Source organism: Chroicocephalus ridibundus, chromosome 10, assembly GCF_963924245.1.
Source record: "Chroicocephalus ridibundus chromosome 10, bChrRid1.1, whole genome shotgun sequence".
Classification (NCBI taxonomy): domain Eukaryota; kingdom Metazoa; phylum Chordata; class Aves; order Charadriiformes; family Laridae; genus Chroicocephalus; species Chroicocephalus ridibundus.
In genome coordinates, this window is record NC_086293.1 from 12,217,136 (window position 1) to 12,240,241 (window position 23,106).

The 23,106-nt window shown below is 39.9% G+C and overlaps 1 long non-coding RNA gene across 1 annotated transcript in view; it reads left to right on the forward strand.

Moving 5' to 3' along the window:
- Positions 1–11,512, forward strand: part of LOC134521496 (uncharacterized) — a 159,917-nt gene extending 148,405 nt beyond the window's left edge. Inside the window, exon 15 of the long non-coding RNA XR_010072792.1 lies at positions 11,436–11,512. This is a non-coding gene — a long non-coding RNA (uncharacterized LOC134521496). The remainder of the gene's footprint in view (positions 1–11,435) is intronic.
- Positions 11,513–23,106: the final 11,594 nt, after the last annotated feature.

The following is a 23,106-nucleotide window of genomic DNA, read 5'->3' on the forward strand; positions in this document are numbered from 1 at the left end:
TAGAAACTTTTATATCAACAGTCCAGATAAATGCTGGTACTGCTATCATAATACACTTCAACAGAGGTAAGAAATATAGTGCTGTATTTACAAATTTGATCCATTCAGGGCCTAGGGCTGTAGTAACTTAGATATAAGAGCGTTTATGCACAGAATCACTGGAGCATACCCATGATTATTTATCAAGATGGGCTATGTATAGTGCTAGTATTATGCATTAGCACCTACTTGATATATTAGGAATAAACGTTTCATGAAAGAACACAAAGGACACTGGAAAGGTATATCACAAGCACAGTTTTATAATGAACCTATGGAATATTTATGTTGTACATTCCACATAAAATATGTGCGTGCTAGCCAAGTAAAGCCCTCCCAAAAACTAGGTAAGCAGGACACGTTTATAATGGCGATATAACTGAAAGAGCATTCCCAGACCTTTTATGAACCTTATGTTTTCTATTGGTGTTCCTTCGACTTATGTAGCACTTAAAGGTCACGCCACAGCACGACTGAAAGAATAGATGTATTTTCATGATATGCAGAACAGACTTAAGTGTGGGTTTAGCAAACTGTAGTGTGCAGTGAGTGGCAAATGTATTATTCTACTGTGTCATATAAAGGATTATTTCAGGTGTTTGAAATAATGCATATAGTTAAAGGTTATGGTAGAATAACGTTAAAGAAATTCATTGTTTCTGGGTCTGATGGTAATATGAATGATAAAAAGGTGATGACTATTATAGCCTTGAAGCATTACAGTCGTTTTGCTATGATAATAGTCCTCAGATTTGGTTATAGCCCTAATATGTTACCTGAAAGTTAAAATCAGATTCTCAGGTCTGTTGGCACCTAATGATTACTTATTGTCTAGAATGTAATTTCTGAAAGAAAATGAGAGTTGATCGTGAGGATAAATCCTGATTTCTTTTATCTCCCCCCCCCCCCCTTTTTTTTTCTTTAAGAAGAGCTAAAGATGGAGTTTGTATTTCACAGATGTAATCAATTTAGGATCATAATTTCTAGCTTGAAATACGCCAAGATAAACATCTCTCCTGCTCCATCCTTTATCTCTCTTTGTAGCAAATTATTATGGACCGCGGGCAGGTAATGTTTCTGGTGTTAGAAGCAATATACCAGAGCTGTCAAGTGACTGAGGGCTTCAAACCAGACCCTGCGGGACTTGAGAACCCCAACAGATTGTTTTGGTTTTACTTTTGAGATACTTTAAACAGCGCAAAGGAGAAGTCGCAGAAACCTGTCCTGACTGTTAGCCTCGTCTGGGGGTTACAGTGTCTGAAGGACACAGACTCTAAGATGACTTTTCTCAAAGGGAAAAGCCTTCCCCTTCCCTACTGAAGAACGTAGCAGGAGAAAGGAGTCAGGGTCACGTTTTTTACTCCTTCCCCACTACGCCAGGCTCTGTTTCAAACAGTGCCCATTGTCGTAATATTGGCACTTCACAATCCTTAATGCTTGCTTAATCCATCACTTTTAGGACTCTCAAATGAAGGGCTCACTCTCTGTGGTCACCGCTACCAGTACAAACTACAAGATTGCAATCTTAACCATAACAAGGTCACGTACTAAAGCATGTATCTCAAGAAAGACTAATAATAATTTTCATTGTTTATAAAAACTATATAATAAAGTTTAGTAGTAGAAAGTAGAAGGGCTGGGAAAGTCAAGGCATTTCTTATGCATTTCTGATTCTCCCTCTGCAGAGAAACGCACACAAAATAGAAAGAAAAGGATGAGAATAATGTTCCAACTAAAGCTGAGCTGGTTCCAGACAAGCTGAAAAAGAAATGAAATGGTGTCACAATTATGACAATGCAGAATAGAAATTCAATATTTGTTCTGTGGTTTGTGCTCTGCTTTACTCTAGCAGACTAGGAAATGTTTGATTAAAAAGGGAGTAGTGTTCACAGGGTACATTATTCATTCCAAATTTCACTTTTGTAACTCAGGATAGTCAAATACATCTCTTACCCCAGAACCTGTCTGATGTCTCTGTGTTTCTGGAGCTTCACGTAGGTGATTGGAAATCAAACATTCAGGGGAGATACTGCAGTTAAGTATTAAACCTGACAGCTTTTATGTGTCTAGTACAATAATTGATTTCATGTTATGCTAACCTACTCTGCAGGTTAAAGCGGCGAGGATAGTTCCATTTCATATAGTAGTCACTAAATTATTATTTTTAAGGTTTTAAAAGCACTGAGGCAATTTACATTTCTATGTTCCTTTTTAAACATTTATATAGATGAAGAATACAGTGAACATGTGCACAGGCAAGAGGACAAATTCAACCCTGAAATTTCCTCTGAGGAAGAAAATTTAAAATAGTAAAAACATTAGTAAAATATTAAAAATAAGTTAACTTCTTGAAGGGAGGGGTTATATGTTTATTTTCTCTCTCTTTGTTCTGGTCCATTTACTACCTGCTTGTGCTTCTTGTTGGAGTGGGGACCTGGGGAGTGCTTGACAGGGGCAACAGTCTGAGCGATTTTTGGCATTTTGGAGTTTAAAGGCAAACAATCAAAAACTCTTTTAAGCAATATGGTACCCAAAATACATTGGTATAATGTCACTGCAGGCAAATATTGGATTCATCAACTCTGTTCTTGATCAGAATGGTTTCAGAGAAGAACCGATACTTCTCCAATGTCCTCGGTAGCAGGGTTTTTCCTAGGTGATGCTCAGAATGGAGTAAACAGTTCATTGTAATGCCCCAAAGTGGAAATCAATCCGTATTCCAAAACACTGCTCTTTTTAAAGCACATGTATTAATATAAGGAAATAAAGGTGGGATTCACAGTGTTGTTGGACAAGATCAAAGTTGCACAACTTTCCCTCTGCCTCAGATTCGTTTTGACCAGTCAGCAGAGAGATTAAATGTGGGTCTCTTTTTCTTTTAGGAAGGCTCCCTAAAGTGAAAATAAGGTGGTCTAGCTTGAACCGCCCTCAGTCTTCCCAGGTATTACTGTTTCTCTTAAATACACCTGGAAAATACACCTGCTTCTTTGAGCAGCTGCTCCGGGCACTTGATTCACATCCTGATCTCACTCAACAGTCATCCATGTTATGCCAAGTGGGAAACTATTAACTTCAGGATTAATAATGAGATAATGTCTTTTTAGCTACTGTTACAAGTAATTGCCATGACCCAGGCCTGTTGAAGTAACAGAATTTCTACTTCGGTAAGGATCAAATCAGGCTGTACGTGGTCAGCGACCACTTCTTTTCCCAAGTAGTTTTCACTGTGTATTTATGGTGAGAAATGAGTGTCGCTTTCTTTTTGCACATTAGGACTGCTGAGCTGAAGAAAATGGGTATAACTTTTCTTTTAATTCTATAATCTTATTATCCTAGCTCAAATAAAAACTGATAATGAAATCTGAGGATATTGAGAACTTGGATTTTTTCCATTAAGTTTAACTTGGTTTTTTTTTTCAAGCAACGTGGTACTTACTATAGTCCAACTCTTTTTAAGACTATCCAGGGAAACATAAACCCTTGCAGCGAGCCATTTTCTGTCAAAATTACATCTGACCTGCATATTTTTGCAATTCTCTGATGCATTATACAGTCAGATCAGGTTGTTCCTTGACCAGTTGTTCACCCCTATCAATTGCATTAGCATTTAACCTGTCAGTTTAAATTACAAAGGTAACAAAGGTTTAGGAAGGTTACAATAGATCCCATCTCACACAGAAATGTGGAAGAATAATCTTAAATCATCCTTCAATGCGAGTGTTATTTTTTCTCCTGACACACATATACTCACCTTCTAGAAGCATCACTGTAACTCTGGGCAACTTTTTGTGGTGAAGACTACATGAGATCAGCAAAGCATGTGAAAAAAGAGAAGTACTAGCATTAAGACAAGCCATGTGTATTTTATTTGAACTTCGATTGCACCACCTGTATCTTTACTCATTTCCTCTTCTATTCTCTATCCTTTTTCAGTGCTACATCTCCTCTTTTTCTCTCTTTAGAGATTCTGTTCTTCATTGTGTCTGATTAGTAAATTAGGTCCTATTCTATAGTCACATAAGCACATCATCAGCGGTTGGAGTCCTTTAAATCCTTAATCCTTTAGACTTGAAGATACCGTGTCTCCAAGAAGGACAGCCCAGTCTCTCCTTGAACCATCCATCATCCCGTGTTGTACCCTTATAACTCTACCACATCAGTTCCTATTGTTTGGGTGGCATATTAATAAAATACCATGATGTACACATAATCCAAGAATGCAGAATTTCTATAAAATGACATCTAAAGTCAATGTAAAGGCGAGCCCAGACTAATTCCTCAATTGCTTTCAACCTCTAATACCAGCACGCTAAGACAAAAATCCATTCTTTTTCAAACAAGTGCGTATGCTCGGAAAAATCTAGAAATCTTATTCATTTCGCCTGAGATTTTTCATATTTCTACAATGATTTTATAACACGTGGGTAAATGGCAAGCTACCACTGGTCATGTTGGGTTGTTCCAAGGAAGATCTGCCAAATGCCTCCCCCGGTGCGGCAGCGCCAGCCCTGCACAAACCCCAGCACATCAGGAGATCAATGCAGGAAAGCCCTTTTCAGCTGGCTCATAGGGAGGGGTCAGCACATCGTCTATAAACAATGATGTCAGAATTCCAACTGCAGGTTGCCTGAATACAAATATGACATAATTCTTACCACATCTACCCATACCAACCTCTCCGTGCCCCTCAACATCAACACAAGCTGCTGAGTAACATAAAAGCCTTTTGCAATGATAAACGAGCACATGATGAGCCAAAAATACCATTGACTGAAGCATTGGAAAAAAAACCCACAAACACAAAAGCAAAATCCTGACTCTGTTAAGCTGTAAATGCCATGATATTTCCTACATGTTTTCCTCCCTTTCTTACTAAAGGTGAAACAAAGGGCTTCTGACAATAATATTCATATGCACAAAGCTCACATCACAGTCATTCTGTCTTTTACCTGCACGAAACGGCATCATTAAGATAGTAAAGACACAATACTAAAGGTAAAGGCACATTGTGGCTGTTACCGAGTTCAGGAAACACAGTTGCATATTTCTTTTAATATATGTAGACATTTTAAAGATATTATTTTCAGTGTGTCCAGAATGCATGTTAAAAAAGCTCTAAAAAGAACAATGCCTGCCTGTATATTAAGTTGGAGCAATAGGTAAATGCTAAAAATAACGACGTTGGAAAAATAGTTTAGGCGTCTATCTTTGCAGGCTTGCACAAATCCCAACTTTACCGCATGCAGCTGTGCCACGTTAGCTGTGCCGTGATGAATGTTGTTTAATAAGCAGAAGAGCGGAGGCTGGCCTGCGCTTGGCTTGGGTGCCTTCGCTGCTGAAATTGGGATGTGCTGGTTTCAGCTCCCCAGACTGGGGGCAGCTGCTCCACCCTTCGCGCAGAAGAGGGCTGAGGCAGGGTTTGCATGCTAGACTCCGGGCGGGCCATTTGATTGCTATAATCATTTACATATGCAGATATAGTTAAATGCATAACTGCTAGAAGATCATCATGGGAAGCTACTGAGTCTCCAAATAGGAAATATGACTCCGTAGCAGTCAATATGGATTTCCAATGAGTGTCTGGAGCTACACAGGTGTCAAAAAAGACAAACTTTACAGTGACAGGACTGAATCAGACCTTATTGATGTAACTCACAATATTACTGCTCTTGAGCAGAGACGGGTAGATTACTCTAGAGTTGCATGCCAGGTTTTATTAAAGAGCGCATTGGGAACTGTCAACCTTCTGAGACGGCTCTAATATCTGTACGCTCAGAAGGCTCTTATGGCCTTTTCCCAGAAACTCATATTCTGTTTTCAATACATATGGAATAATGTCAAGGAAAGAAACAAAAGGTGAAGTGATTTTCATCTTCAGTGCAACATTCACTACTCTAATAACACAGCTGTGGATTTTGCTACTCCTTGGACAGGGGCAGAGCTTGGATTAAGATTTTTTAGCCCCATCACATCTTCAGTTTGTAATAAGACCTATCTTAAACCTACCTGGTCCTAACTGTCTTAAATCTAACTGGCCAGCTGAGGCTATTTCACCAGAAGCGATTTCTCCACCAGACTGTTCTTCGCAGACGGGGGAGACGTCCCCTGTGACTGAGGTGGGGGGAACTGGATAGAGACAGCGCGTTGATTCACTCGAAGAGCACACAGACATCAGAACAGATTTTCAGGTGTAAAACGCTCCAAGAAAAAGCAGATTTCATTTGACTGTCCTCTTTATAATTCCACCTCCCCTGCAATGAGTTTCTTTGGTGGATATATTTGAGAAGTACCCTTTTCATTTGAAAAGCCTTTTTGTTTTTGAAGAGTAGAACATTAAAACCATATGAAGTGAACTGGCTCCAGATTTATTTTTTGTTGCTTCATTGTAATTTCCTTCTTTCCCAAAATAAGCACTCAAGTATTCTCAAGAACACAACAGAAGCATGACGTTCAAGCAGGGAGGCAAAAATATGAACAAATAACAGAGATCCACAGTCTTTCAGTCAGCACTTGCATTCATGTCCCTGCAGCCACCATTAAGCAGCCAAAACCAAAATTAATTAAACTTTGTTCCTAATCTTTACATTCCAGAGAAAAAGAAAATAAAATCATAACTGACAAAAACCCAAATACAGAAGTATTTAAAAGCTGTGTTATCGTATTTTGACTATGCCGATATTGCATCTTTGACCATCAAGAATTGCTGTCCCCTAATCAGGGAACTCTTCATAAGAAAGGAGGAAATACTTCTCTCATCCCAGATAATATCCTGGGACATTCCAAAGGAAAACGAGCATTTAAATATAGCACAGGCCCTATAGAAGCAGGTCGTCGGGAGTTGTTAGAGGAGTGCACTACTGCATTGTAATATACTTAATTTCTTGGGTGAAGAGAGCACTGCTGAACCACAGGCCATTTACAGCTTATTTAAATATCTATCTCTGGCAAATGCATGTGGAAACACTCCCATATCTACATTTGCAACTCCAACTTTAACTACTGTTTCTAACATTATGTATTCATAAATAACATCCTAAATTGTTTAGTTTCTTGCGGCATAAACCCAAATGCAGGCCCCGGTCCTACCAAAAATAAACCTTAACACCATTCGGTATGTTTTTCCAATGAATATTTATAGTAGTGCAGGTGTCAGAAACTCTTTTCAGTGAAAAAAAACCCCCTTATTCAGGTTTTATTGATGTAACTCACGCTATTACTGCTCTTGTACAAAACAAGGTCACACTGAAGCTATATGTCAGACTTCATTAAAGTGTGTATTGGGAATCATCAACTGGTGATGCTCGCTGACCCGAGCATCTTGCAGTTCATGAATGTTAGCCAGGCTTTCTCATGCCACACATTTGCAACATGTTTGTGCAGTCAGCTAATCAATACTGGTAAGAAAATGAACCAAAAATTACCTGACTGTCATTAGCATTGCAAACTTGATGATGGTGTCACCTGTGAGTATAGCTTGCACCTCCACTTGCTAGTTTCAAGTCCTTCTTCTTCTTGATATATAGCAAGCATTTGAAAAGAAAGCATTCTTGCCTTACCCAGGAAAAATAATCCCATTTGGAGGTTGTTATCTTTTAGCAGAAACCATCATGGATCAGGAAGCTGGTCTTTGAAACTTCCAGCAAAGCTGAGAAATTTCCACCAAAAAAAAAAAAAAAAGTTTTTGTTCCAACTACATCCCCTGCCCTTCCCCCAGAAAGCTTTAGAAAGAAACAAAAGAAAAAAAAGTTCCCAGTTTCCTCTATTTCTTAGTCAAGATGCGTTTTCAAGATAAATGAAATTAGCTCATGTATTCGATATGGCGCACATGCACCATTTATGGTCTGCAATCAAGCTGCAAGCTGTGGAATTCAGTGCCACTGTCTATCATGAAGTCAAACTCTGAGGCTAAATAACTTAATATCCTTAAATTTTGTATCCACCATATATTCATGCTTTGGAGAGCAAACGCCTCAGCTGAAGGCTCCGATGTAATTTGTTTGGAGTGCTGACCTTCCTTTGAAGTATTACTAGTATCTGTCACTGTTATATTCATGATAGTAGATGAGATTTTCCAGTCCTTGTTGCCTGCGTTATCAAATTGCTTAACTTAAATATTTAAATGGAATATGGCTTTGCATTTTTACTGACATACAGAGTAATTCAGACACAGGGCTTTGCAGTACAGCAGAGGGAAATACTTATGAAGCTGATGACTCACTGAGATTTCTTCTGCAGTCTTGGTGTGTTAATGTACAACAGGAGAATTCCAGCCAGATACTACACTGAAAACACGGAGAGAGAGAGAGAGAGATCATTTTCACTTACCACCTGGAGAGCTCTAGGGCTGAGGAACTCCTCTGAAACAAAAGCCTGTCCTTGTTTTCTCTACGTTATTTTACATCACACTTTGTTAGACTCATGGCATTCATTTTTTGTGTGGTTGGTTTTGGTTTTCTTTTCCTGATGCATACGTTTGATAACTGCCAGAACTGCAAAGAAGATAAGGAAAACAAAAAAAACTATAATCATGATCAGAGACTATCCGAATCTGGTAAATAAATGGGTATTTCCCAGGCTTGCCTCTCAATCCTAGAATTAATGTAATCTAATTATTTTCCTAATACTGCTGGAAATCCAAGGTTCCTGTAAGCTTGAGAGCCTCCTTGTGCTGAAATTCAGTGGGAACTGCTAACCTGCTTTCTGTAGATGCCTCTGAAGAGGCCAACTTGAAATTAGACACAAATATTCAATATTTTAAAAGCGATTTGGGATGTCTCAGTTGAGAGGTGCCTATCAAGTCATCCAAAAGGTTTTCTTCCCTTATCCCCCCAAAAACTGTGGGCAAAGATTTTTCTTTAAAAAACATGGCCACAAACAAATTTTCTCAATATTTTAAAAAGAATCATGTTCTGGCAACATTCAGAAAACCACAGCTCATGTAACAGAGCTACATTGCTTGTTGTATATGCAACAAAGACGTTTCAAACTGACATACGTTTGTATGGCTTTAACTAATTAGGTGAGGTTTATACCTATTAGATTAACCAATACAAAACACTGTGTGAACCCCCTTAATTCAATTCTAATCTGCTTTTATTTGCTTTGGGAAATGTACAAGTAGAAACTCAATTAAGGAAAAATACCCCTGCTACTCCACTATCTGTCTCCAGCTGATAGCTTTTCACAAACTTAAGTAAGTGGGGAGGGAGATTCAAATAAATAAAACCTCCGTATTTAGACAAAAGCACTGTTAACAGTGCTAACTTTCTATTAACATCTCTCAGAGAAATAAGAATAATATTGGGGATAGAGAACTGATCAATATTCCCGTCAAAGTAGACTGGTTAAGCGCACTAATTGTATTAAAAAGTCTGAACATTAGAGTCTCAATAGCAAAGCAGATGTTTTGTCCTCGCCAGCCTGCCAAGGTGGGATATTTCCGTGCACTCTACCGGGCCTCCGTTACAGACTGAAATTCCTGGGAGGGTCATGCCCAGCACAAATGAGAGGCCACACCAACTTTTCCTCTGTCCAGGTATTCGCAAAGTACAAAACTCACTCTTAAGCATCCTTTCCCTTCACCCTCAGGAGCTGTAGCTTCCATCACCAGCTTCTGGTATACATTCCCCATGGTCAAGGTCACAGTTGTCCTCATTTTAGTAATGATCTTGTGGTGCTGAAGATCTGCTCTGCTGTGTTTTAAATATAAAGAAGGTAGCAGGCAGAGATTGCAGCAGTGTATGTGTGTGTGCACGTTTGGGCGTTCCCTCCTTGTTCACTGTTCAGCAGATTCCCATTCATTAGAGGCAATTGCCCAAAACCAACAACCGCTGCGCTCGTGTTTATTAGAGGTAGCCACAACACTGTCTTGTCACATTCAGTCAAATATTTCTTTATTGCCTCATGTCAAGTTCTGTTTGTGTATTGTCAATCTAACAACCACTCCGGAAACATGAGGAATGGGCTTTGCAGAGAGCTCTCTCCAAGCCTGACATTTGGATGGGTGTGGAAGGCACGTGCTTGGCATGAAGCTTGCTAGCTGGGATTTGGAACTGGATGGAGGAGCTAAGCAGCTACGCCATCGCCTTCAACTAAATGTCCGGCTGCACGGCTCCCAGCAGTGTGGTGGGATTCTAAAAGGGGCCGTCGAGAGGATGCTCAGGTGGCTGCCACACCAGGGAGGGTCTCGGTGGGATGCAGTTACACATCCCAGAAAGGGTTGTGCGTCCAGCCCCAGAAAGGCAAGAGGCCGTGATGCTAAATATAACCTGGAGCATCCCAAAAGCCTGCTGATAGTATTGTCAGGGAGAATATAGTTTTAGAAAATGTATTTACAAAAAATAAGTAAGCGTCAGAAATACCACGCCGTTTAATCTTTACTAAAAATACCCCTGTTATTTGCAAGAGAAGAAAGACGTTTACATTGTGAACTACAAAGCGGTTACAGGAAACTCTTGGATTTCTTGTCAGCGTACAAAGCTTAGAAATAATATTTTGCTGAGCTAAATGTCTTTTATATTTGCTTTTTAAAATAGTAGCTACTTTATATTTTAACTATGACCTTTCCATCTGTTGGGTCAAGGATATCGGCTGACCATGGAGTTCAAAGTGAAATAATTCCCAACAGACACTGCGTTTTATTTTTTATAAAAGACAGCTTTAGTCTTTGGCTCCTAGTCAATACTAGGAGTTACTGTGATTCTTACTTTTTGCTAAGGAAAAATGAATAAGCATATCTTTTCCCTGAACTGTAAGTCTCTCTCTATCCATCCGTCTCTTTCCTACAGCTAATACTCAGTCTAACCTAAGCACAGTCGCCGTGTTGGCAATACAGACTTTAGAATAATTACAGCCACAAAAGCCTTAGATGATTTTCCTGTGGAGTATAGCAGTAACGTGAAAGGAAAAACCGTAGCTCAGATTACTCAGTCTATTATTAACATTATGGGTTTACTGAGAAATTTAGTGGCACTGTCACAACGCAACACTGACATATATGTCACAATAATACCGTCATCCCTGGTGCACGTACCAAATGCAACTTCTGGAAATGTTTGAGTAATCTCTGCTCCGCAAAATGAGGATAACTCCTGTCACAGCAACTTTGGTGTTACCTTCTTTTTCTTCTCTTTCTCTCTTTCTTTCTCTTTCACATTGAAAGTTAGGCAACAAATACTGCCAGGGAGGTTTAAGTTGGCCTAACTGCGAGGCCAGTTCAGACCATGGCATCTCCATCTCCATCACTAGCATTTAAGAAAAGGTTGGACAAACGGCCATCAAAACCATCACAAGTGTGGCTGATCCATCCCGGGGGCAGAGGACAGTTAAGGTGTGTGAAGTTTCTAGCTACAGCTAAAAAAATGTCTTTTAATTCTGACTCCTGTTTTTCTCCCCAGATGTATCTGCCCGGCAGCCCCCGTCAGAGGCCAGCGCGGGGCCGTCCCCCGCGGGATGCCTGCAGACCTGGGCGTCCACCCCTGCTCACCCCAGCAGAAGGGAGCCAGGTTAGAGAGCCACTGGGGCAAAATCTTCTATGGCAAGACCTAGTCATGTTGTTTATCAATAAACATCTAGCTGCAGATTTTTAAAAGGTGTTTAGATACCTCTAGGCTCTATATAAGTTTCAGAGGTACATAAACACCTAATGGCATTTACAGACTATCACCCTTGAAAATATTCCCCTGAGTCCGGCAGACCTGGGGCTCTTCAGTACTTGATGGCATTGATTTCTGTATAACCTTAGAGGGCAGACACTTTACTCTCTTGTGGAAGGTAAAATACAAAGAAACTAAGGAAAAAAATAGGAAAACTTGTGAGAAGAGGCAGAGGAGGTAAGGCAGTAACTTCTGTGCAGGTGAAACTGTTGTGCTGAATCTAGTTCTCTCAGGCAGAACTGAAGTAGATGAAACACATGTTGGCATCTTAATGCTTAGTTTTTCTTTCTTCCCTTTTCTTCTCCATAAAATGAAGGAAAGTATTTCCTCTCCCATCTTAGATCTATCCATCAGAAAACAGATCAGTAAAGCTGTAGCGAAAAAAGAATAATGTTTCCAAAGCAATAGAAATTCTTGAAGAAGTACCTATATATTTGCTTGATAAATTATTTCTTCATTTCTATATTCATACAAAGCACATGTATTTTCATGCACCATTGAACAGAGAAATACTGTAAATTTCCATAGAAAGCTGCTATTAGGTTATTTTTCTTTACTGAAGTTATTTGCTGTGGCTTTTCAAAGCGTAGTAGAAAGCCTTGCTATCATTCCTGCACCCTATTGAGTGCAAGTGCAAATTAGTTTTTAAAAATGTATTTAATTTGAGATAGTTTCAGATTTTACTTAAAATAAAGTGTTTACCTAAAGTGTTCTCTCTGAACCAGACTGTGTTTTCAAACTAACTCGACAGGATCCTGATATTACAGTAATGCAAATCTCAAGCAAAGTCATTACTAGAAATGGATCGATATCAATTTATCCCGAAAATGTGACATTCAGTAGGACTGAGGCACAGAGGAGACACTCAGGAAGATCCCAGCAAAGCTAAGCAGGACCAGGGATAGGCTGGCACACGCTGACCAAGAGCTGAAAGACAAGCAGGAACCCAAGCTCGATTCTCTGGCACAGGGTGATGGAAGCCAGCTGCTCCCAGAAAAGCAAAAGACACCAATCAGAAGACACCAAGAAGGAGTAAAACAGGCTTTTAATGCCTTCTACAATGAGATGCTGATTTTTTCACCCAAGTTTTCTATAAGCAGGGGTTGGGAGGGTATCAGCAGCGTGGCAGCATGGCAAGGAAGGTCCCCGCTGTGTGTACGTTGTGTTTCCTTCTCCCACAAGTCTTCAACAGTTTGCGGAGAAGTCGTGTACGAGACAGGGTGTAAATCTGCGATCTCACATTTCCACCCACCAACACCCCCGCTTCTTTTTTTGTCGGGTCAGTCAAATTAATTGGTTTCAACTTTTTTTTAAGTAGAAGTTCATTACAATTTTGAAAAAATGCCATCACAAGAAAAAGCACAATCTTCGGTTAACAGTGTCAACCCGCTATCGCACGTGCTTCTTCTTCTTCTTAATTGGGTATGTTGAATGAAATTCTGCTTAGCAAACAGATTTGATTTTGGCAAATCAGCATTGTTTTCCAGTGGGAAAAAAAAAATTGTCAAGAAATTCCCAACCATCTCAAATAATTTCCCAGATGTGGCAGCAGCTTAATAAAGTCATAGCCTATTTAAAACTACATTCTTGTATCTTTTAGGTCTTCCTGAAGTATCAAGGGACAATCAGTCACCACTTGTACTCAATAAACGAGGAGATGGTACTACAGGAATCGATGCAGCTCTGTAGAGATTTGAAAGATATGCATATATTGGAGAAAGCAGTAAATAAAAATAAAGTATCACTGGAATTTAATTTAAGCATCCAATGGGTGAGTTTCTACTTGTGTGCATATATAAATAACTTAGCCAAAGGAAAGGGAAACTGGTAAACTTAGCAAATATTGACTAACATACAAAAAATAAGGCTAATGTCATCAAGTTATACTCTGCTATTCTCATTCTGTATTAATTTACATAAAGGTCCTTGCTGATTGGATGCAGATAATTCTGTCTCTCCGCTCCGTCGAGAAAAATCAATTTGAGGATATTACAGACAAAACCAACATTTTCCCACTATAGTACCACTGTTTACTGCACATCCCAAGCTCCGTTGTCATCCAGGTAAATTTGTGTTTCCAAAGGTAACAGGGGTGTCACTGGCACTGTCAGCATGCAAAAAGTATTAGGAAAAATATTGTCTCAATATTGAGCTTATACTATTACTGGTAACATTTCTAAAGACTTCTTGGACAACTCAAAATTAACACTTCTTCAGTCTTCTTAAATTATCGAGCATTATGAAAATAGACAAGGTCATTGTTTTATCTGCAATAAAGTCAAAGGAATTGCCAGAGATACAGCAAGAGTATTACACATAGAGTTACCACTGTGGTAATTTATTCAATAAAGGTCTCATTTAATTATACGAACCTATTACACTGAGTGATGTGTGAAGCATGATTTATACCTCAGACGTAAATATTCAGAAAGAGGCCTCCCATAATGAAAGCAGCTCCTCGCTGGTCTCCAGTTGTGTTTCACGTCACAGCGCCGATATGAGAGGAGGGGATATCGGCTGGTCACAATGCTGCCGGGTGGTCTGTGTGCCCCATGATTTACAGCCAGAAAAGAAGGTGGGTGATGCAGTGTGGTCTGAAACCACACTGCAAACCTCCGCCAGCTATCCCACGGCTCACAACTGGGAGCCGTTCTTCACATGAACGCCTTACAAGTCAGCACTCAAGGCAGTGATCAGTTTGGAAACACTTCATGTCATCTGCTGGAAGCGTGACTGATGTCTCCTGGCTCTTCAAGAGCGTGGCCCTCAGCCACCAGTTGCAGACACGACGGTGAGCTGTGACATATGATCTATGTTACATCCTCTTTCTACGTTATGCTCACCAACAAACACTGACAAAGTTGAAATGGTACAAATTTGTCAGCAAGCCTGCCCTCTTTCTGCCATCAGGAGGCTGCAACTCAAATAATTAGTATGAACCCATAGTGGTTTGCACTAACTTAGAAATAGAATCTTTTTCTCATAATGTGGAAAAACAAATATTCCTCACGCTTGCAAATAAGTTGTTTCTTATTGGTATGATATTCCACACCTGTACATGCTCATAGCTGCCTGCCCGCACTCGCTGCCCTCCCTGCTCTTCCTCCCCTGCCCTTGGGTCATCCAAAAGCCAACTGAGATTCTGCACAAAGCTTTTAACTCCCACAGCTTTTAAAGGGAGAGATATTTAGAGCTGTAATAAGTCACTGCCTCTGCATGAACTGTACCTGTGCTATTTTAATACCAAAAGCAGGGCAAATCACTCTATTACTTAAGTCTTTTCCTCCACTCATCTCAGAGCTTTCACAAAAAACAGCACAATGAAGCAGTTTATATTTGAACACATTTTTCAACATCCACGTCTCAGAAAACGCTCACTTATTTTATCACAAATTTAAACAACAACAAAAACCTCAAACTCAGTCAAACCTAGCCGTGTCAAGCCTGACAGACGTTGATGACACTCATAAAAGGCAGAGCTTTCTAAAGAGACATCTTCTTGTGGAAAGTGTTAGCCAATTGATAATACAGGTAATATTCAGCACTCTACATCTATGCTGATATATAAAACTGCTGTCAAAGCTGCTGTCTTTATTGACATCATCGTGAATACTTTGCTCCCGAGGTAAAGACATTATTGTCAGAAGTAGCTGAAAACATCACAGAAGATATTTCTCAGTTTAACTATCTAAAAGTCTGTTGTTAGAAACTCTTCAGGATTCCTTAACATCAGAACAAGACTGAAGGGATCCCATGCACAATAGCACGTCTCACTTAAAATCGTCAAAGAGCATTTTAACTGGAAAAAACCCGCTGGGTTGGTGAGACCAGTGACTCCAGCCATGGGCTAACCCAGCTCTGAGTGCCCCCACCATGTCTCACACCTCATGCACAGACCTGGCTGGGGGTCACACGGATTTAGAGAAATAAATCCAATTGCCTACGAACCACTACTGTTACACCCTGAAAACCTTGCTGACATTCAGATGGGCACTGCTTAGGGACATCCGTGGAGGTGCAAAGCACAAATCCCACTGTGCCCATTGCTGTGCCCGTTGCTACATTCTTCTTCACTATACGCTGAAAATAATACCAAAATAAAAGGAATAAACCATTGCCTCCCTCAGCACTGGCCTTATTTAACCTTGCTATAATTTGACAGTTAAAACAAGTCACTGAAGACCAAATCTACAAAAAGATTCCAACAGTTTCCCATCTAAAAAGATTTCAACAGTTTCCCACCTAGTGGAATCAAAACCCAGAGATGCTTCCTCAGGGGCAATGGTTCTGTCCTGTTGCAGCCTCAGCTGTCCCTAATGACCCTCTGCCCCACTCAGGGGTCCGAGGCGAGCACACACCGGCACTATTTTACCCCATTCCCATCCCCATGACATTTTATCCCACTCAGCTCTTGCCTCTAATCTAATTTGACTGAGATGGAGAAACCTCACGCTCTCTAGAGATCGATTCTCCGCAAGCGCAGCACATAAATGAATATTTTACAAGTCATATAAATGCAGCCCTTTCCATTTTTCTTTTCCACTTCTGCTGGATGAAGGCAGACGCTGGTACCAATTTACGGCGTTAAACTCTCATCTCAGGGGCAGGCAGAGATTCCCCACGATCCAGCCAAGCCCCTCACCAACGTACCCCTTCTATGGACCAAAAATAACATAAGCTGCTCTTTAGTGTGTCACTTCTGACATCATTTTAACTCCCACTCAGCTGCAACAGTTGAGTATTAAAAATATATAATCTCTTTAGAAAAAGTCTTCCTGAGGTCCTGTGCGTCAGAGGTCTACAGTGACCTCTTCGTTGGTAAAAAAAACAATCTGCATCAAAACAACTGATGCGTGGAACCTTCTTTAATACGAAAATGCTCTCTACGTATGGTTACATCCTTTAGCACCTAGTGGTCAATAACTTACGCGATGTACCTTAAATGTGGCTATAGGGAATTAACACTTGACACCTGAGGATCCCACCGCAATAGCCCTACGCTTTTGACTTCAAAGGCAACAGAAGAGTAATATTGAGATCAAAGACTTCCAACACAATTACAGTTTTTGAAGTTTGCAAGCCATAGAAATTGGAGGCATTTTGGCTCATGCACTCTTGTCGTTTTCCAAACTCCTGAATACTTTGAGTCTCTGTTCAAACTTTTGATGTAAACTAATGTTTTGATGCACAAGGATCTGAAGATGCCTGGGCATTCCAGATTAATCCATGCTGACAGCAAGGGCTCTCTTTAGCGTTCCCGTGACTGTGCAGATTTGCACAGTCAGTTTGCAAGGTTTGAAAAAAAACCCACCTCTGCTGTATGTTCTGATGAAAAGTAAGCTCTGCTACCTGGGGCAAACACTATCTGTTCAAATATGCATATGTAGAAGGCTGTATTTTTGGATGAGGCATACAAAAATGTAAAAAGTTGTTTCTACATTTCACTGCCAGCAGAACAGTTCACCTTTGTGCACCCTCTGATAGACATAACAGCAGCAGGTCAATTAAAATTCTAGGTTCCTTTGCATGCTGCTGTTCTGCCATTTTAGGTTCCTCTTCTTGCAGTTTTATTCCATTGGTACCTGGTTTATGAATGTATGTGATCATTCGGTCATTGCCATCATTGGCTGAGTGACACTTTTCCATCCACAGTTGCATGGGACACAAATAAAGGTCTAATGTTACTCTTAAAACCTTAACCAAGGAATACTCCCGGTCCAACTTTCATTTACTTCATAGATAAAATACAAATACTAAGTCAGACACTCAGAAATGTCCCGCTGCCCTGTGACAGACACACAGTTGCCCATTTCCTGGTACGTACGTTTCTGAAATCTCTTTATCCTTCTCTGTATTTAAGCAATATTTTCCTCTTGCTCATCTATATGCTTTTATCAGTTTCGGTTATCTTGCTTCTTCTCATGAAAATTATCCAGATTGCTACATGGTGGATAATTTCAAACAGCCAATTTTGCTTATTTTGAAAGTCAGTAGTTTTGTGGGACAATATTTTTAAGTTCTTGCTGGACAGCCATTCGTAACCCAACTCTCCAAGCCACCATGAATACTCTGTCCCTTTCGTCAGGCCCTGAATGGAAGAGTAGACACTGTTTAAGGCTCACCTATGGCACAGGCTCAATCATACACCAAATAATTGCTCAATTACCATGACAACACATCTATGCTTAATATTCCAAACTAACCATACAACTTCAGTAGCAGACCTTTTAACCAGCCCTTGCAATCCATATAGTTTAGTGACCCAAAGTCCTATCAGAGAGTGCTGCAAGTAAAACCTGGCCAGGTGAAATCCCACGTGAAAAGCAAAATACAGGCAAAGCCCGCCGCTAGCCAGAGCGGCAGCCCCTCAGAGCCTGGCCACTCAGGAGAAACTCAGTTCTTCTGGAGTTTCTGGAGATTGTGAAACAGAAAAGTTGGCAGTGCTCTTTGTGCATGGGGATTCCCAAAAGTTGCATTATGTTACATGCTTAGGTGTTCAGCTTGGAAACTAAATTGCTTATCCTTATAAAAGAGAATCTTTGGATGTGGCAGTGCACCATGTTAACCCCATTTGTCCAGAAGACGGTCCTGGGCAGGTAAAGTGAATATAAGTCTTGGCAATACTCCCTATATCTGGGGGGCTAAAGTGGAGTAACATCCTCTTTCTGCACTACAGAGTCCTTATAAAACAGGCTATACGTAGCGATAAATCTGTTTGTTTTTGTTATGGTTCTTCCATCACTCTCCGACTGCTTCTTCTTTCTCTTTAGAAGCACTTGATTGTACCATTCTCTGTCTGTTTTCAGCATCATAAAATGAAATTCACCTCATTGATCAGAAGATGACCTCTATCCAGTGCCTCTTAGATTAGAGATAACAGCAGGCTGCTGTCTAACTGAGAAATAATTTCTTCAGCTCCTTCAGCTCCTCTTTATTATGATTGCTTCCTAACATATCACTTAAAAACTGGAATGGAAAACAAATGAGAATATCTTCTCCCAGTGTTTGTATTTGACTTACCAACAAACACACACACATGCTGCAGCACACTTTGCTTTAGAATAATTCATTTTTTCTGTGGAAGATGAAGAAAATATTTAGCTGTAGATAGATGAGCTGAAGAAAGGGGTAAAACCGCATTGATATATGACCTACTTCTTGTTAAAAGGCTTCATGCTTTAAAACAGGAAAAATGGTAGACGTACATTCATGTGAAATTTAAACTGTGCATATTCAGGAACAGGTTTTTAAATATCAGCATTAAAGATCACGTTAGAATATATTATCACATTCTGCACTGTAGCATGTGTTACATATTTATAACAAGGAAAGCATGAAAGACTAATCATACACTATGAGTAATGCCATGTTTTTACAGTGAGATTTGCAAAGCCTTTTCCCAGACACTCACTTCTGCTGGGGGCAGGAGAAGGGAGACCTTCCTCCACCACTGACCACTCCGCTGCTCAGCATCTGCTGTGGGATGGTCCCACTCCGAAGGTGTTCAGCGTACAGTGACATTTATCTGAAAATAGGCATAAATACGTGTATTAGTTCATCTATTTCAGGCCTATTGCTGAGCTGGAGGACAGGTTCCAGTTGGCAGCAAATACCGCACTTTGTTCCCAGGGCCCTGGGCCCTATGGCCTTGGCTACATGATGGGATTTCTGGAGGGCTTGTCAGCACCAGTAAAGCCTCTCAGCTTCACTCTTACCATCCTTCACTTCACCGTGTTGAAGAATGCGCTCTTTAGAAATAAAATGAACTTTGCTTTTTCTTTTCCCCCAACAAAACTTTGAGTGCCTCAAACACTGGAATGGCTTTTTGACAGCTGACCTTATTTTATCAAGTAATACATCACCAAAGCAACACAAGTCTGATAACGTATTACACTAGTACAGATGAAATACTACACAAATATATCACCCAAGTAATGCTGGTTTATGATCTGTTTGCCCTAATATCAGCTACCCTGCAGAAGGCCTTTCTAGTGTATTGGGCTTTTCTTGCTTTATTTAAGTAGAGGGAACTTTTAGAAGATGGAGAATAGAGAGAAAATGGGTTTCTTTCTAGCTGTGGTGTGTACCACTGCTCCTTTCACGTGATGCAACAAAAGCTGTGACTGAATAGTCTATAAGGCCAACAAAAATTAAAGTTGCCTTCCTTGCTTTGCTCAGGGGAAACTCGTGCTGTAGCCCACTCTGGGAGGTCCCAGCTTGACGCGGAGAACAGGGACTTGGTGCTGTTTGGATTCTCTGTGAGGCTGGAAAGGCAGCACTTAGCCCCTGCAGAGAGATGCCCTCGGTCTCAGGCATCTATTGTGCTGCAAGAAATTTAGACTAAGATTACAAGACTGAGCATGAAAAGTAGTGGTTCTGCAAGAAAGGGTCCTGTTCAACAGGATACAGGATCAGCTACAACAGAGATTGCCCATAAAGCACATCTACACCAGTACATGAAGGACAGCCTTGAAAAACTTTGATAAAAGATCTACCACAAACTCTTTGTACTTCGCTGGCCAGTTGTGAGTTCTAAACAAAATTTAACATGCCCAGGCTTCAAGACTAAGAGCACATTCCCAGGACAAAACAGCAGCTATTGCTCAAGGTCAGTGTCGCAATCACAGCGTTGTGGAATAAAAGTCTGAGCATCTCCTAGCTAGGAAAATATCATCTGGGAATCACCTCTGTTTTGTCAAGAAGAAAGTTCTTGGAATAGGGACTCTGGGGGATGCACTGGGACTGAGGCCTTGCTGTAAACTCATCCCCTGACATCGAACTGGAATAATAAAATTGTTAATTCAGAAAACTTGTTCAGCACAAACTTTCTGTATATTCTAATTTAGTATCACTAAATTTCTCAGTGTCACCTCATAAAAAAAAAACAAAACAGATGGGATGTTTGGGTTAGTAACACCGCTGTTCCCCTTTGGGTGCCAGGAACCCAAATCCTCTGATGGCCAAAGCTGTTTTGAGATGGTTAATCCATAAGGCATGCAACACGCTGCAGCGCAGAGCCTGCCATTGTTTCAATTTTATCTGTTCTGTGATTTTCAAAACTACTGAAAGCACACAGATAGGGTGACAGATACATTTGCTATGTATTATTGTCTCTGCAATGCTAATATTGGCTGTTGCCTGACATTTTATATAACAACATTTATATAACCAAAGTTCCTGTAATTTCTAAGTTATCTGATGCACCACAAAATTTAAAGCCAGCGATTCCATTTTCTTCACTTATCAACTTAAAGCTCATGATGAATCAAGTAATATCAGAGAAGATAAATTATGCTGCTGTTTTTTTTACAGTTTACATCCCTGCAGTCGATGTACCTCATGCAGGAATTGACCTTTGGAAGAACTATAGCAGCACATTATTTTTGCAGCAGTAAAATTGATGGAAATTGATGATGCCTGAAAAACACACAATTATAGTGTCTTGATTAAAAATGGAGCACATTTCAATGAACTTTTTCCCTTCTTCGCATGATTATGATACACAAGTACTAACATTAATGGTATTTTTTTATATAATGAACCATAAAATTACAGTTGGCAGTCAAGAGCACTCTAGCAGATAAGTAAGGCAATTTTCCTCATCATTTTTCCCTTTGTTGTCAATCTTGTTGCATAGCCCATTGCCTTTTCAATGAGCTGTAATGTGAATATTCAAGATCTTGCTTTTCCCCGGTGTATAGATTCCAGTTGAAATAATTCAGTTTCATGCCACCCATTTTAATAGGTTTTATTAAGTAAACTTAATATTTTTAGGTTTTCCACTGGTACTAGAATTTGCCTGCACATTGACAAAAAGAAAAATGGCATTTAAATTGTACAGGTTTCATGCAGATCAGCAAAAGTGCTTTTGAGCTTGCTGAGCAAACATGCTTAAAAGTTTGGTTTTGATTTTGCTCTAATACTGTCTTTCTCTTTGTACAGGAGGTTTTACAAAGTTTAGACATGTTTGAATACTTATCCACGTAAGTATGACAATCCAATTAACTATCAGTTTAGACTGAACTGAGTTATAAGAAACATACGTTATAGCTATTAGCTCTCATATTAAGGCATTTTAGGAAGCGTTTACTTCATGCTATTTCCAGTTGTCCCGCAATTTACAACTCTTGATGTAAATTACAGTTACTGTAGTACGAGACCCAAGTAAGATGTCACATGGCCTCATCTATGTCTTACATGGAATAAAATGGCAATAAAGATTAATATGTTATGTAGTTTGGAGCTAGAAAAAAAAAAAAGATGTGAAGTGCTCTTGAGGGTAATTATCATTCTCACTTCCCACTAGGTGTAAACAAGCGGCTATCAGCTCTTAATCACAGCTCTCTCCTGCTCTAGCGGGAGGATGAAGTCTGGGCTCCATTGATGACAAAAAGTTGGTGACTGTGACCTCCTCCACAGCTTGCAGTACTGAGTGAGAAGGATCCTTCTCATAAGTTCAAAAACATTAATTTTCTGTCCCTTTAGCTGTAGGATTTGCTCAGAGAGCTTAGCAGCCAGGGAAAGAGATTATGTAGATAGCTCAGGCTTGATAAAGATCAACACTTTATTGTCACAGTAAGTGAAGAGTCATGAGAAACTCATCTTCTGGACATGCCCAGGCCCTGTGCCATCTGAAAGTCAATCTGATTTCAGGCTGTTGTAAACTGCCAGTTGTTTCCTGATTCTCACTCATATCTTTCCTGATCACCTTACTAACCTTCCTTTATTATTTGTGATTCACCAAGGGTAGGTGTTCTTTCTTCTTTAAGATGCTGGTGGGCTTTTATATGACACCTAGCAATCCCTAAGAATAGTAATAGCACAAAGAGACAAAAAGATGTTTAGGAACTCTGTTCCTAACCAATAACCATCATTACAAAAGGCTACCCTAAAAGTAGCAACCAGTAACTCCCTGTTACAGTTCATCATTCAACCCCTCTGCCAAGCAGGAGACTCTGCCTCCAATCTCGGAGTTATTCCTGGCTTCACAGGAATAACTCACTCAACAGTAATTCCAACGAAATTTTATTATCTTACAGTTTTACTTTTCCCCCCCAGACTATGAAGCAAGTAACAGCAGTCACTGCCACTCAAGAAAAGCAAAATCAACAACTGTAACTTGGGTATTGGATAATGCATTATCCAATTTCATTAGATAATGAAATCCCCACATTTGTGGAATAGTTGTAGTTCATTTCATGACATCTGCTTGCAGAAGTCTAGGAATTTACAAGACAGTGCAGGTCAAGAGTGTTGTTAAAAGAATTTTAAAAATTCAAGCATTTCATCAAACGCAGATTGTTCTATTTTTGTAACTTCTACTCAGTGAAGATAAGTTATCATTACGTCTTGTTATGTTTTGTCAGATCAGCCTACACCAAGAGATGAAGTACCATACAGGTAAATAATCTAT